The 13,550-nt window shown below is 50.7% G+C and overlaps 1 protein-coding gene across 2 annotated transcripts in view; it reads right to left on the bottom strand.

The window, feature by feature from the left end:
• TTC12 (tetratricopeptide repeat domain 12) overlaps window positions 1-4,986 on the bottom strand; it is a 45,401-nt gene extending 40,415 nt beyond the window's left edge. Inside the window, exon 1 of one of the 2 annotated variants that reach the window (XM_034754716.1) lies at window positions 4,871-4,986. The gene's annotated coding sequence lies outside the window, so the exon portion shown is untranslated. Of the gene's footprint in view, window positions 1-351; window positions 459-4,870 lie in introns of those variants that run through there. The other variant, XM_034754715.1, reaches the window with a different exon arrangement.
• Between the last annotated feature and the right edge of the window lie 8,564 nt (window positions 4,987-13,550).

Raw genomic sequence — 13,550 nt, 5'->3', positions numbered from 1 at the left:
CGGGGAGCAATGGGGGGCTGCGGAGACGTGGGGGGGGCTGCGTGGAGGGGGGACGGTGTGGGCAGGGGCAGTGGAGAGCAATGGGGGGCTGAGGAGTGGGGAGAGGTGGGGCGGTGGGGAGACATGGGGGGGCTGCACAGAGGGGGGATGGTATGGGCGGGGAGCAATGGGGGGCTGCGGAGACGTGGGGGGGGCTGCGTGGAGGGGGGATGGTGTGGGCAGGGGCGGTGGACAGCAATGGGGGGGTTGAGGAGTGGGGAGAGGTGGGGGCGGTGGGGAGCAATGGGGGGGCCGCGCAGGGGGGGGGACGGCGGGCGCGGGGGAACGGGGCGGGGCCCGGCCCCTGCTCACCCCGGGCGAGCCGCGTCCCCCGCGGGAGGCCAGAGCGGAAGCCCGGCAGCAACCCGGTCAGCAGCGTCCTGCTGGTCGCCTTGGTAACGCGCCCTTGCTGCTCCGCCCCTTCCTCCCTCGGAATCGCCGCGACGGCGTCCGAACGCGCAGCCAATAGCGGCCGCCGGTGGGCGGGGCGGGGCGAGGCGGGGCGGTGCTATGCCGGGATGGGCGGGGCCCCCGCAGAGGGACCAGGCTGGGGTGGGCGAGCTGCAGAGGGGATGCAGAAAGAACCCCTGGGAGGGGGGGGAAGGGGTCAGAGGTTTGTCCAATGGGGTTGGAGGAGCCTGGAAAGCGCCAGAAAGCCCCTCCCCTTGTACCCCCCCAGAACAGAGCCCCCCCCAGCCCGTGCACTGCTGCCCTCCCCCAGCCCGCTGGCCAGGCAGCGCCACCCCCTGCCCATGAGCCTCCTCCTCCGCCCAGCCAGGTCCTGGTCAGAGACAACAGCCAGGCACGTGACCGGTGGAGGGCCTAGGGCCCATGACCACACCCTGCCACTCAGAGCCCCCCACGGCTATTCCTGATCCGGTGCAGCCAGGTGACTGCGTGCCCATTGCCAGTCCGTGACCAGGCAGCGTCCTTTCCTGACCTCAAGTCCGCTCAATATACGGGCACTCTGTCTCCAAGGCTGGCAACATATTCAGAAACACATATATAGAAGAGCCTCTTCAACCAAAGCTGCCCACTGGGGCCCCCCCAGTGCCTGCCATGACTCCATCAATGATCCTGGGTTTTCAGAATTGTATCTTGATTTTAGTTAACTTTTGAACTCTAATAAAAATCCCTCCTCCCTCACTTCTCTACGGATTTATTCGCTCGTTGAGGGAAGTCCAACAGCTATTTTCTCTTAAAGAGTGCATTTTATTTAATGGTGTTTTCAGATGATGTGACAAGGGAGCCAAGAAAAAAGAAAGAGCTCTCATGATGAGGTGAACCCGCAACTGTCATCAAACACTCAATAATAATTGTCAACAGGGAGCGGGTCAGAAATCCCCCCGTGAACATTCAGTTGATACAGCAGAGGAAAACTATCATTCTCTGTCAGAAATAATGATTCATTTTCATGCTGTCTAGCGGCGAGTATTCACTCTGAAGAACCAAGTAGGCATTGCAGAAATACAGAAAAGCCCTTTGTTCTCATTGTGTATCGAGCTGGAACCAAACTAGAAATCACATTACACTGTCATCTGTGTTGTAACACTTACTCTTTTACTAGAATTTTATTTTCAAGCCTAGATTAACTTGCTCATGTGAAACTAGAAATTGGGCTTTCTTGCTTCTATCATTACGTCTCAATGGAAAAAATATTTGGAAATACTGATTTTTCTACGGACTTGTCTTTTTCTTGTACAACACCTAGCACAACAGGGTCGTAGTCCATGTGTGGAGTTCTTAGGTACAACCCCAGCACAAATAATAATTTTCATTTTGCTTCAGTTTGTGTGTTTGTAATGTGCTTTGATAACCTCAAGAAAAGGATATTTGCAGTACAGAATGCAAAGTATGAGTTAGGGTTACCATTCGTCCAGATTTACCCGGACATGTCCTCCTTTTGTGTGCTAAAAATAGCGTCCGGGGGGAATTTGTAAAGCACTCACAATGTCCGGGATTTCCCCCTCCCCCGGCAGAGCGAGCGGCTGGGAGGGCTGCAGGAAAGTCCCGGGCTGGACTCCGGAGCAGCTTCCTCCTCCCACCCCCCCCCCCCTGCATTCTGAGCCGGCCGGCAGCTCCTCCTCCTGCAGCCCGCTCCGGCAGCCCTGTGCAGGGCCAGGGACCGGGTTTTGTGTTGTGCAGGGGAGCTCAGCCATGTGTCCGGCTGGCACAGAGCCCAACACCCTGTTCTGAGCAGCAGGGTAAGGGGGGGCAGGAGAAGGGACAGGGAGGTTCTGGAGGGGGCAGTCAAGAAACGGGGGGGGGGCTTTTGGAGGGGAGTGGAGAAAGTTTTGGGCAGTCAGGGTACAGGTAGGGGGTAGGGTCCTGGGGGGCAGTTGGGGGGGGTCTTAGGAGGGGGCAGTTAGGGGACAAGGAACAGGGAGTCTTAGGTAGGGGGTGGGGTTCTGGAGGGCAGTTAGGAGCAGGGGTCCCAGGAGGGGGCAGTCAGGGGACAAGGAGCGGGGGGTAGGGGGCTGGGAGTTCTGGGAGGGAGCTGTCAGGGGGCAGGAGTGGGGAGAGGGATCGGAGCAGTCAGGGGACAGGGAGCAGAGGGGTTTAGATGGGTTGGGAGTTCTGGGGGGGGGGCTGTCAGGGGGTGGGGAGTGGTTGGATGGGGCGTGGGAGTCCCAGGGGTCTGTCTGGGGGTGGGGGTGGGGGTGTGGATAAGGGTTGGGGCAGTCAGGGGACAAGAGGCAAGGAGGCTTAGATAGGGAGTGGAGTCCCGGGGGGCAGTTAGGGGCAGGGGTCCCAGGAGGGGGCAGTCAGGGGACAAGGAACGGGGGGAGGGTTGGGGGTTCTGGGGGGGCGGGAAGTGGGAGGGGCAGGGGCGGGGCTAGGGCGGGGCTCCTCCCGTCCTCTTTTTTGCTTGTTGAAATATGGTAACCCTATATGAGTTCATGTAACACAAGAACACCAATGGAAACAAAACTGGATAACCCAAATTATTAGAGTATTTTGCCTTTATAGAACAAAAAAACCCCAAATTTTATTTAAGTTTATATTTTAAAACAGAGGGCTATTGCCAGATTGGAAGGCTGACAAACTGGGTCCTTGTCTACATGGGGATAAAGCCCAAAGTAGCTGGTGCACACTATTTAGCATTCACACTACTCCTCACTCCATACTACACACTCCACACTACACTCACTGCTCATGTAGATACTCTTACTGTGCACTGAGTGTCTTTCTGTGCATTGGCTTAATGCTCTTTGGAAGTGTACTAAGGAAGAAGTGAGGTTCTTACCCACGAAAGCTTACGCTCCCAATACTTCTATTAGTCTTAAAGGTGCCACAGGACCCTCTACTGCCTGAGGGTACGCTTAATATGTAGTATATGTGTCTGCATGGGGAGTTGGTGTGGAGTAGATAATGCGCTTTAAATTCACACCCTAGCTTAGTGTAGACAAGCCTTGGGACCTGTCTGCTCTGTATGGACACTAGAAATCCTCTAGTACTTGTAATATTTGAAAGTTTGTGCCAATGTTTGGGCTTAAATTTCTCCCCCTTGCACTATTGGGCAGCATGCTATGTGATGAGAGGCTGCTTTTTGGTGGTATTATAATGTTCAGTATGTAGTGTGTGATGCATTTAGGGACTTTCTTGGGTGGATCGGTCTGCAGAAATGTCATAGTATATTGTTATTTATTAAATAGAAGGGAATCCATTTTTGTTCATCACTCAATCTCTGTGAATTTGAAATGCTGGGAATGCATTAATTACAGCCAAATGCAATGTTCGGACATGAAAACCATCCCAAATGGCTGCCTATGGAGTTCAGTCCCAGACAAACATTTGTCTCAGCCAGGCAGGCAGTAAAAACTTAATTGACCCCCACACTTCAATACACTTGAAGTGGATGAATTTCAATAGCTTGCCTGGTGCAGAAATTGACACCTGCCTCAAAGTGCTGATGAGTTAGGGAATTTTTATCCTGATTTATCTCTTCTGCAGAATATGTCACTTCCAAAACATTTACTTTATTGGCAGATAGAGCCCATTATGGTCTGCAATATCAGAGAAGTGGGGGGAACAAAAAAGAAGTTTGAAAGTGCTGCTTTCTGAATGGATAACCGGGGTCTTTTATCCTATCCACATGCTGCTGATGATGAATGGAACAGGCTCTGTCTCTGGGCCATGCAGACACAGGGTGCTGAGCCCATGGGGATAGAGTCATTCTGTAGTCCCTCCTAAGTATGATTCCTCTTCTGGAATATGCTTGTTCTCTTGGTACTGGGTAATGATAGGCACACTCCCGCCCCAAGTCCTCCAACCGTCCTTCTGCAGTGCCCAGCCCCTGTTCCACTGAACATTCACAAAGCTCTCAGATTCGCTACACACAAAGGAATAGTACATACCAGTTTGCAAGCTTCTATCAGGATCACCATTCTGTTTAATACACAACACTTTGAGATTAGATAGATTAAAAACAAGACTAAGCTTATTGTCAAAACAGAGATTCAAGAGATAGAACGTAAGAATATCAGAAACAAATGGTTACATATAAAACAAAATCATAACATGCTTTCTAGAGCCTACACTTACCTAGCAATAGGGTGACCAGATGTCCCATTTTTATAGGGACAGTCCCGTTTTTGGGGACTTTTTCTTATATTGGCACCTATTACCCTCCACCCGTTTTTTCACAGTTGCTATCTGGACACCCTAGCTAGCAAGTTTCAGAGTAGCAGCCGTGTTAGTCTGTATCCGCAAAAAGAACAGGAGTACTTTTGTGGCACCTTAGAGACTAACAAATTTATTAGAGCATAAGCTTTCATGGGCTACAGCCCACTTCTCAAGGCATTCTCCGATATCCTACGAGATAACTTACCCCACCTCCTTTCCCCAGCATTTTCAACCAGTTTGGCTGAGATTCCGTCTCATAAAAATCAAGCTGTTGTTGGCTTGCCCTCACAGATTGAAGGAATAACTGGAGATCCATCTGCACCCCAGATATAGTTTCAAGAGTGCATGGTCTGATTCCTAAACAAGATAACCCCTGCTGGTTTTGTTTTTTCCTGTAGCCCTAGCAATCTGTTGATTAGCATTTTGCTCAGACTGTAAATGGATATCCATTGTGAACCACACAATACTCAATTTTCACATGACCAGGCAGAGTGAGATAAGCATCTCTTCTTTCCCGCCCCGTCCTAGTGAACATAGGGAACATAGTTTTTAGTATATATACACACAATTATTCACATATTTTCCATACATACATCTCACAATCAGTGTGACACAGGTTTTCATTAAAGACCTTACATGACATTCTCTGATGGACTAGTAGATACCAGACCTGGGGAAATCCCTGTAACCCTAGGTACCCCTGTGCCGTCTGTCAGTTGGCATCAAGAGGTCCTTGGGTCAGACCCTCCCATGGAAGGGTCTCTGGCACACTAGGCCTTTGAAGTTAGAGAATACAAAGGGTGTGGGATTCCTTCCAATTATTCAGTTATGCTAGGATGAAGAGAGTTATCTCAGCCCTGCATGGCTTTCAACGCTGACTCAGCAAGAGGCCTCCCATTCACTGTATAAGGTCCCTGGGAAGCTCATTCGCCATGATAATGGTGGCTCTCTCTTTGTCATGTCCCAGAGCAAGAGATCCCAAAGAAGAACTAAGTTTGGTTCCTTCTCTTGTCCCACACCTCTTGGGAGAGTTTCCCAGACCTGGCAGCCTGTGAGGCTGTGATCCTGCATGTCACTGCTTCCACAAACTGATTATTATTTTATTAGTTGTATTACAGTAGCGCCTGGAGATTTCGACTGATATCAGGGCCCCATTGTGCAAGGTGCTGTACGTACACATAGTAAGAGGCAGCTCCTGCCGTCAAGAGCTTACAGTCTAAATAGACAAGACAGGAAGCGTGGGTGGGGAAAACAGAGGAACTGAAGGAGGAATAGAACCCCTTCGAAGTCAATGACAAAACTCTTGTTGATTTCAGTGTGGCCAGGATTTTCCCCAGGTCTCCTGAGTCCCAGTTTGGTTCTTTATCCACTAGATCATGCCACCTGTCAATGAACTAGTTCCGCTAATTCTGGGACGGCTCCAGGCAGTTACTCTCTTTTGTAGGTGTAACACAACAAATCTATCTGCATCTCATGACACCACCTTCTCAAGGCTGCACAGGCAGTATCCAATCCAGCAACGAGTTTCTGCTTTGCCTTTCTCTGAGGCTGACACACACAAGGATTCCCAGAGATTTTGCTGGGGTCATTCAAGGGACGTTGGAAAGGACGATGTGAGGAGGCCTCAGAGGTGGCACTTGTTCCGCTGGATATTTTTATACAAGTCCCTCCTTGTATAAACAGGCCTTGACAGATTTTCATTCCATACATTAACCACTCCCTGTATAGAACAGTCTTGCCTGAGCTCCTCTGGTACCTGTCCCACGTTCTTCCATTTGACACAGCCTGGCAGAGCCCCAGGGGGCACTAATCCTCCCGCATCTCTTCAGAACACTAAACACCCTCTTCAACGTGCGCTCACTTCTCCCACCAAACACAGGGTAGGTCCAAGTGCCTGCAGTTGCCATGTATCTGTCAGCTGCTCTCTGGGTCCTGGTAGCAGGAGGTGAATGACTTGTTTCATCATGCAGAGGGTTCCTGAAAAGTTAGCATGCTGGGGTGGCCACAGTGCGGGGCAAGGGGAGCTGGCAATAACTCTCAGAGGCAGAGACCCTACTTTGTTGTTGCGCCTCTGTTCAGCACAGGACCAACAACAGTGCTTGAGCACATTAGAGTTTCATCATCTCTAATACCAGAAATTAGACTGGAAGACTCACCCTGTGCTAGTTCCTGTACCAGGGGATGGACTAGAGTGGAACTAGTTGATTTTCTGTTTTTCAGTACTTCTGGGTTCATTCGAGCTCTCTGCAGCCCATACATGCTCCAGCACAGGGAACTCTCTGATCCCCAAAGACATTAAAGGTATTACATACCGTGGAGGATCTGGGCTTCTCTCATGCAACCAGCACACTCTCTCCCTGTAGGAAACTCTTTCTTCCCCACCCCCTGAGTTTTAGGAGCAAAGCTGCAGCCTTTGCAAAGCCACATGGCAGGCACAGATACTGCGCACTATACCAGTTCAGTGCAGCATTCGAGTTGAAAGCTTTGATTTTTTTCCAGTGGGCAGATTTGCTGCGGATTAGCACTGAGGGGCTCGGTTGGGGCTTATGAGCTGCAACATGTTTAATTTGTTTGCTAGAAGTTTATGATGTGGAGGAAGGTGCCAGGGTAGGAGGTTCGGGCATGAGGAAAATGCAGAATTTAAATGCATCTGCCTAAAGAGTTTTTTTTTAAACGTTTAGCAGCAGACCCATCCTGGGGATGAAAATGGAGAGCTGGGCCCTGGGTCAGCGGCCTCCTTGTCATGGAGAGGAATCAAACAGCAGCAAATCAAACAGGAACATTTCCTCACCCAGGCTTCAAAGATAGAAAGCTCCTGCCCAGGGAGGTTGAAACGGCTGCCTGTCTTGAAAAGCCCTAAGACAGCGTTACAGTGCAACTGCACCTCACAATGACCAGGTACCAAGCTCAGGGTCCCATGGTTTGAGGTGAGCACATTACTGCTCCACGGCCGGTCCGCAAAGCAAAAATCTGATGTGCACTAGTCCCCAAATTTTGCTGTATTCCCCAAAACCAAATTGCGGGCCTTTCGCAGGAGCAACATGGGTTTGTTGGTTTGCTGTAGCTGTCGTTCACCTTGGCAGTTGAAAAGTCCCCAGTGGAAGGAGCCCTGGCATGTGTCCTTTACAGTACCCATCTCAGGAAAGACACAGCTGCTGCATGTTGCAAAGCAGAATGCAGCAAAATCCCCAGAACCATCGTCATGTTGCTCCTTTCCCCGTGGGTCGATACAGGGTACTGCCAGCTGGTGCACAGGTCCCCCTTGTGCACACAACCATAACCTTTCAAACATCCCAGAGCTCCCCCATTACTAGCCTGTTTTCTAGCTGTCCACTGTGATACAGCGGGAGCAGTGGGAGAGGGGAGATATATAAGCCCTAGGCTCATTAAGGTGTGGTTCCCTGTAGACTAAGGTTACTACAGGTTACTTGGAGCACCTGTTGTCAATTATCAGGAACCTAATAACCCTCCCCCACCTCCTGTTTTAAGCAGATGGGGTGGTGTGAGAAAGGAGAGAGAACTGGAGTTTGGTGGTGTGTTGCTGAGAGTTGAAAGACCAGAAAACAGGAGGAAGGGAGACCCCCCCACCAGTGTCAAGGACTGAGGGTAACCCTATCCAAGGGGGAAAGAAGGTAAGAAACTTGCAGGGGTTGAGAGGGGCTGGGACTCAGAGTGAGGCGCAAACCCAGATCCCTTCCCCTCTTCTACCACCTTCCTAGGCCACTAGTGGGGCCCTTGGCACCCCAAGAGCAGGGGCAAGGGGTGGTATCCTAGCCCCCTGCCAAGAAAAGCCTAGAACCCACCATACCAACATGGGCCATTCTGCCACACCATCCACACACTCTAACCACATGGAACAAACCTCCTGCTTCTTTGTGCCTATCTGGCTCCCTATCCTATTCACATCCCATCTCCAGACACAGGTCTTGTCCATGCTACGTGGCTCCCGAACAGCCCTCCGTGCCATAAATGTTAGCACCGTTAACTCAGTCTTGGCTGAACGGAGGCTCAGCTGGTGAGCTTTCATCCCAGTTCCAACCTGTTTTAGACATTGCCTAAGTCCCGTGAACTGCACAAGGCAGGGAAATTGAGGCCCAAATAATTGGTTCAAAGTGAGACAGGGGTGTAGCTGGGAATAGGTCCCAGGAGCTCTGGCTTGGAGTCCCCTGCTCTAAATGTCGTCTCTGGAACGTGAGCTCAGCTTTTGTACCCAAACCATCATCCTGGGCCATAGGTGAAAGCCTATGTTTCCGCACATCTCAGAGTGCAGATCCCAATCACAGTGGGAGTAAAACATCAGATTAGAGACAATTACTATCTGCTCTATAAGAAACATTAGCATGTGGTTACTCTTGGGAGACTGAGTTGATAATGGCTCATACGTCCCCCACTGTATATGGTATGTTATGTGTACAACAGCCATAAGGCAGGTGTACACTGCACATGTCTCAGGATAAGCGATCATCTCTTCAATACTATCTGCTGGTAACTAGCTCTTCTTGGGGTTGGTGCCCCCTGTGAGTTTGCCCCGCAGACCAGGAAGCTGTATTCTGCCTGTCACCCTTTGGCGCTGCCTGTTTAATCACTTCCCAGTGTGGTCGGGAAAGAGAGAAGCAATGTGACGGAGCTTGTGCACAACGCTGCTGGCAAGGTAGCATCAACTTAAACCTGGTGCAAGCTCTTACAGCGGCAGTTCAGGCTGGGCGAGGAATGTGGAGCCTTCGCCCACATCAGAGCAGCCCATTGGCCATGCCCAAGATGGTACTTGGAATGCTTCCCCTTTGCTCACAAGGAAGTACAAGCTACATAAAGAAATGCCCTATTCTCCCTGCTTGCTTATTTACTGGGAGGTATGAAACAACCATGTTAATTTCTCACTCTCCATTCCCCAGGCTGATCATTGGGAATGCTCAAAGTTGCTCAAGCAATCAAAATGCAACACGGACATCTCAGCCTTGCAGATGAAATTCAACCCATGCTGGGGTTCCCAGGCACTGCTCAATCCCTACTCGGCCCTTTTGTAGTCATTAAACCCTTCACGTGGTTATTATTTGATGATTAAAGCCTTGGGCAGGCTCTCTGTGCAGGGGTGAAGTTTCCTCTGCCCAGAGTGTGCTGGACTATTTTGAATGCCATCCTTAGGGCTTTTAGAGATGTGCTGCTCCAGGAAGAAACATGTTTTCTGGGTCTCTTTTTACATGTGCTGTTTCGTTACACATTGTTTAACAGCTGCCTCTTCCCCCCCTTCTTAGAAAAGTCCTTCTGACGTTATTAAATATTTATATTTCAGTTGTGCCCTGACCTGGGGCCATGTGTGATAGGTGTTATACAGCGAGGCAGACATGCTCCCTGCAACGAAGAGCTTTCAGCTGAGCCAGCGAGGGATACCTTTGACAGGCACAGGGGCTCCTGCTCTCTAGGATGATACATATCCACTCTCGCCATCTTGCCTCCCAGCCTTGAATAATTTATTGGCTTGAAATGTCACACAGAAATGTTTTTTCTGCCCCACAGCCTTGTTGAAGTGCCTCCTGGTTTTCCCATAATAAATGGGCCTGCACTTGCCTTGCAATTTGATGCAAATCAAGAAGAGAAATCTCCTACCGCTACTGTCTTCTGTTTGGCAAATCACTGAAACACACATCCAGTTAGATTTGCAAGGACCCGAGTAGCTGTCTGTGGTTGCTGTGAGCTTATCTCATGTAAACAAACATGAAAGGCTCACTTTGGCCCCTTGCTATTTTTCTTCAGGGGACCAAGATGCTTCAGCAACCTGAAGGCAAATTAAGGAGACCTCTTTGATTAAAACGGAGCACTAGTTGAACTGACTCTGGTCAGACAGGAGAGGGAGCCCATGGCTGGTGTTGGAGCATGAAGCTGATCTGGTGGCCGTTAGTGGGTCAAAGTTGGTTATGAGGACTGAAAAACAGGAAACACCGGGTATGCTAATTTTATCCGTTTGAACAGTCTCCACCCCCTTTAGCCTTGTTTTTCATGTCAGGCGTGGATTTCTTCAAGTTGTCCGGTTCAGGAGGACCCAGGTCGGGGATGGTGTGAAGAAGAAATTGTGCCGAGATAGTGTGGTGCGGTGATAGGCCAGAGAGAGGCCACAGACAGACATGGGTAAAACCCATTGAAGTCATGGGCGTATGCACGTGTCTCTGGATTGGGCTGGAGTGCTCAGGCTCAAGCCCTGACTGAGCACATGGGATTTATTGTAACAGCCTCTGATCACCTTCATGAAACTTACTTTGTTTTGATTCTCTTTGCTGTGGGAGCCTGGCATGTCATCTGCATAGCACCCGCTTCAGTATGCTCACTATTGCTCCTTATCTATCAAACATCGAGCCCGCACCATACCAAGCTAGCTCTGCTGCCCATGCTGCCTCTTTTAGGTTTGCAGCCCACACAGCGAAAGGCCAGTGGCCAAATAAGGTCAGGGAATATTGAGCTTTGGCTATTGGAAGTGTCTTTGTGCAGAGGATTCTGAGCATCTACTAGCCACGTGCTCCGATACAGGCCAGCCCTGTAAGTGAGCTGCGCTCATTCATCCAGGATGAAAATGGAGCACTATCTCCACCATGTGGAGACTAGTAATCACAAGGTCTCCTCGACCAACTTCAGTGAGACAACTCCCCCGGCTCCCTCTGGCTCCCTCAGAGACTGGGTGCTTGCAGCGTGCTTTGAGATCCGTGCACGGAAGGGGCTGTAGAGGTGCGAAGAGCTGTCATGTCCCTGTCCCCAAGACTGAGTATCTAAAGCCAAGGTAACAATGTGCCATGGGTCCTGTTAGTGACATTTTGCAGGAGGGTGCAGAGACCTGATCCTGTGTCTGTCAGCAAGGAGGGGTCCCAGGTCTGCACCCTCTGTGCAGAAATTGGGCCAGGTGGGGGCGATTTTTTCATCAAGAGAAGCAGCTGTCGCTCTGCAAGCAGAAGCAATAAACTGCTTGCTGAGAGGGGCTGATATCCCAAGAGCATGGTTGGGCTGGCTGCTATCAGTGGGGACTGATTAGCAGAGAATTGCAGTAATGTAGGGCTGCTAGGGACCTCAGATGTCGTCTAGTCCAGCCCCTGTGCCGAGGCAGCATTAAGTAAACCTAGGCCAGTGGTTCTCAAACTTTATTGCACCGCGACCCCCTTCTGACAAGAAAAATTACTACACGACCCCAGTGTAGGGTGACCAGATGAGAGGAAGAAAATATCAGACACCGGGAAGGGGTGGGGGGTGTCTGCCAGCGGAGGAACACAAAAAAAAAGCCGAGTGCTGCCGGTGGAGCGAAATATCGGGACAAATTGCGTCCTGACCAGAGATCGGTCAGGACGCGGGACAAACACCGCTGAGGCCACACCAGTGCCCAGGAAAACAAGAAAATTACCTCCTGTGTCATATGACCCTCCTCTTAATAAACCCTAGAATTGTATTAGCCTTTTTTCCAACTGTCTCACATTGTTGGCTCTTATTCAACTTGTGACCTAGTATAACCCCAGAACCTTTTCAGCAGTACTATCGCCTTGCCAGTTAGTCCCCATTTTGTAGTTGTGTATCTGATCTTTCCTTCCTAAGTGTAGTGCTTTGCTTTCTTAAATTTCATCTTGCTGAACTCAGACCACTTCTCATCCTGTCCTCCAAAGTGCTTGCAACCCCTCCCAGCTTAGTGTCCTCTGCAAATTTTAAAAACATACTCTCCACTCCATTATCCAAGTCATTAATGAAAATATTTAATAGTACCAGACCCAGGACTGACCCCTGCAGAACCTCATCATGCATCAGATACATGCTCCCAGTTTGACAGCAAACCATTGATAAAGACTGTTTGAGTATGGTCTTTCAACCAGTTGGCACCCATCTTATGGCAAGTTCATCTAGACTGCATTTCCCTAGTTTGCGTATGAGAATGTCATGTGGGACTGTTTTCAAAAGCCTTACCAAAATCAAGATATCTCACATCTACTGGTACCCCCCATCCATTAGGACAGTAACCTTGTCAAAGAAGGCAGTTAGGGTGGTTGGGCTTGATTTGTTTTTGAAAAATACAGGCTAGCTATTCCTTAACCCTATTATCCTGTCCTGCTGCTCTGGGCGGCACGGCTGTAGCGCCGCCAGCCACCGGTGCTCCAGGCAGTGCGGTAAGGGGGCAGGGAGCGGGGGGGGGGGGAGGTTGGATAGAGGGAAGGGGAGTTTGGGGTGGTGGTCAGGGGGCAGGGGTGTGGATAGGGGTTGGGGCAGTCAGAGGGCGGGGATCAGGGAGGTTGGATAGAGGCAAAGGTCCTGGGAGGGCAGTCAGGAAGGAGAGGGGGGGTTGGATGGGGCGGCAGGGGGCATTCAGGGGCAAGGGTTCCGGAGGCGGTCAGGGAGAAGGGGTGGTTGGATGGGGCAGGGGTCCCTGGGGGGCAGTGAGGAATGAGAGGAGGGATTGGATGGGGCAGTGGGGGGCAGTCAGGGGTCGGGGGTCTGGGGGCGGTCAGGGGACAGGGAGGGATGGATGGGGCAGGGGTCCTGGGGGGGGCGTCAGGGGATAGGGTTGGAGATGGATAGGGCAGGAGTCCCGGGGGGCATCAGGGGTCAGATAGGGGGACAGGGGGCCACTTCTGGCAGTTTGGGGAGGCACAGCCTCCCCTAACCGGCCCTCCATACAATTTCGGAAACCCGATGTGGCCCTCAGGCCAAAAAGTTTGCCCACCCCGCTCTAGGTGCTTACAAATTGATTGTTTAATAATATGTTCCAATATCTTTCCAGATATCAAAGTTAGGCTCATGGGTCTCTAATTCCCCAGTTCCTTTTTGTTCTCCCCTTTTTAAGATGGGTACTATGTTTGCACTTCCCTAGTCCTCTAGGATCTCACCCATTCTCTAGGAGTTCTCAAAGATAATTGCCGATGGTC

This window comes from Trachemys scripta, chromosome 21 (genome assembly GCF_013100865.1).
Source record: "Trachemys scripta elegans isolate TJP31775 chromosome 21, CAS_Tse_1.0, whole genome shotgun sequence".
Lineage (NCBI taxonomy): Eukaryota > Metazoa > Chordata > Testudines > Emydidae > Trachemys > Trachemys scripta.
The sequence above is the reverse complement of the archived record's forward strand: the minus strand, read 5'-3'. Positions and strand labels throughout refer to the sequence as shown.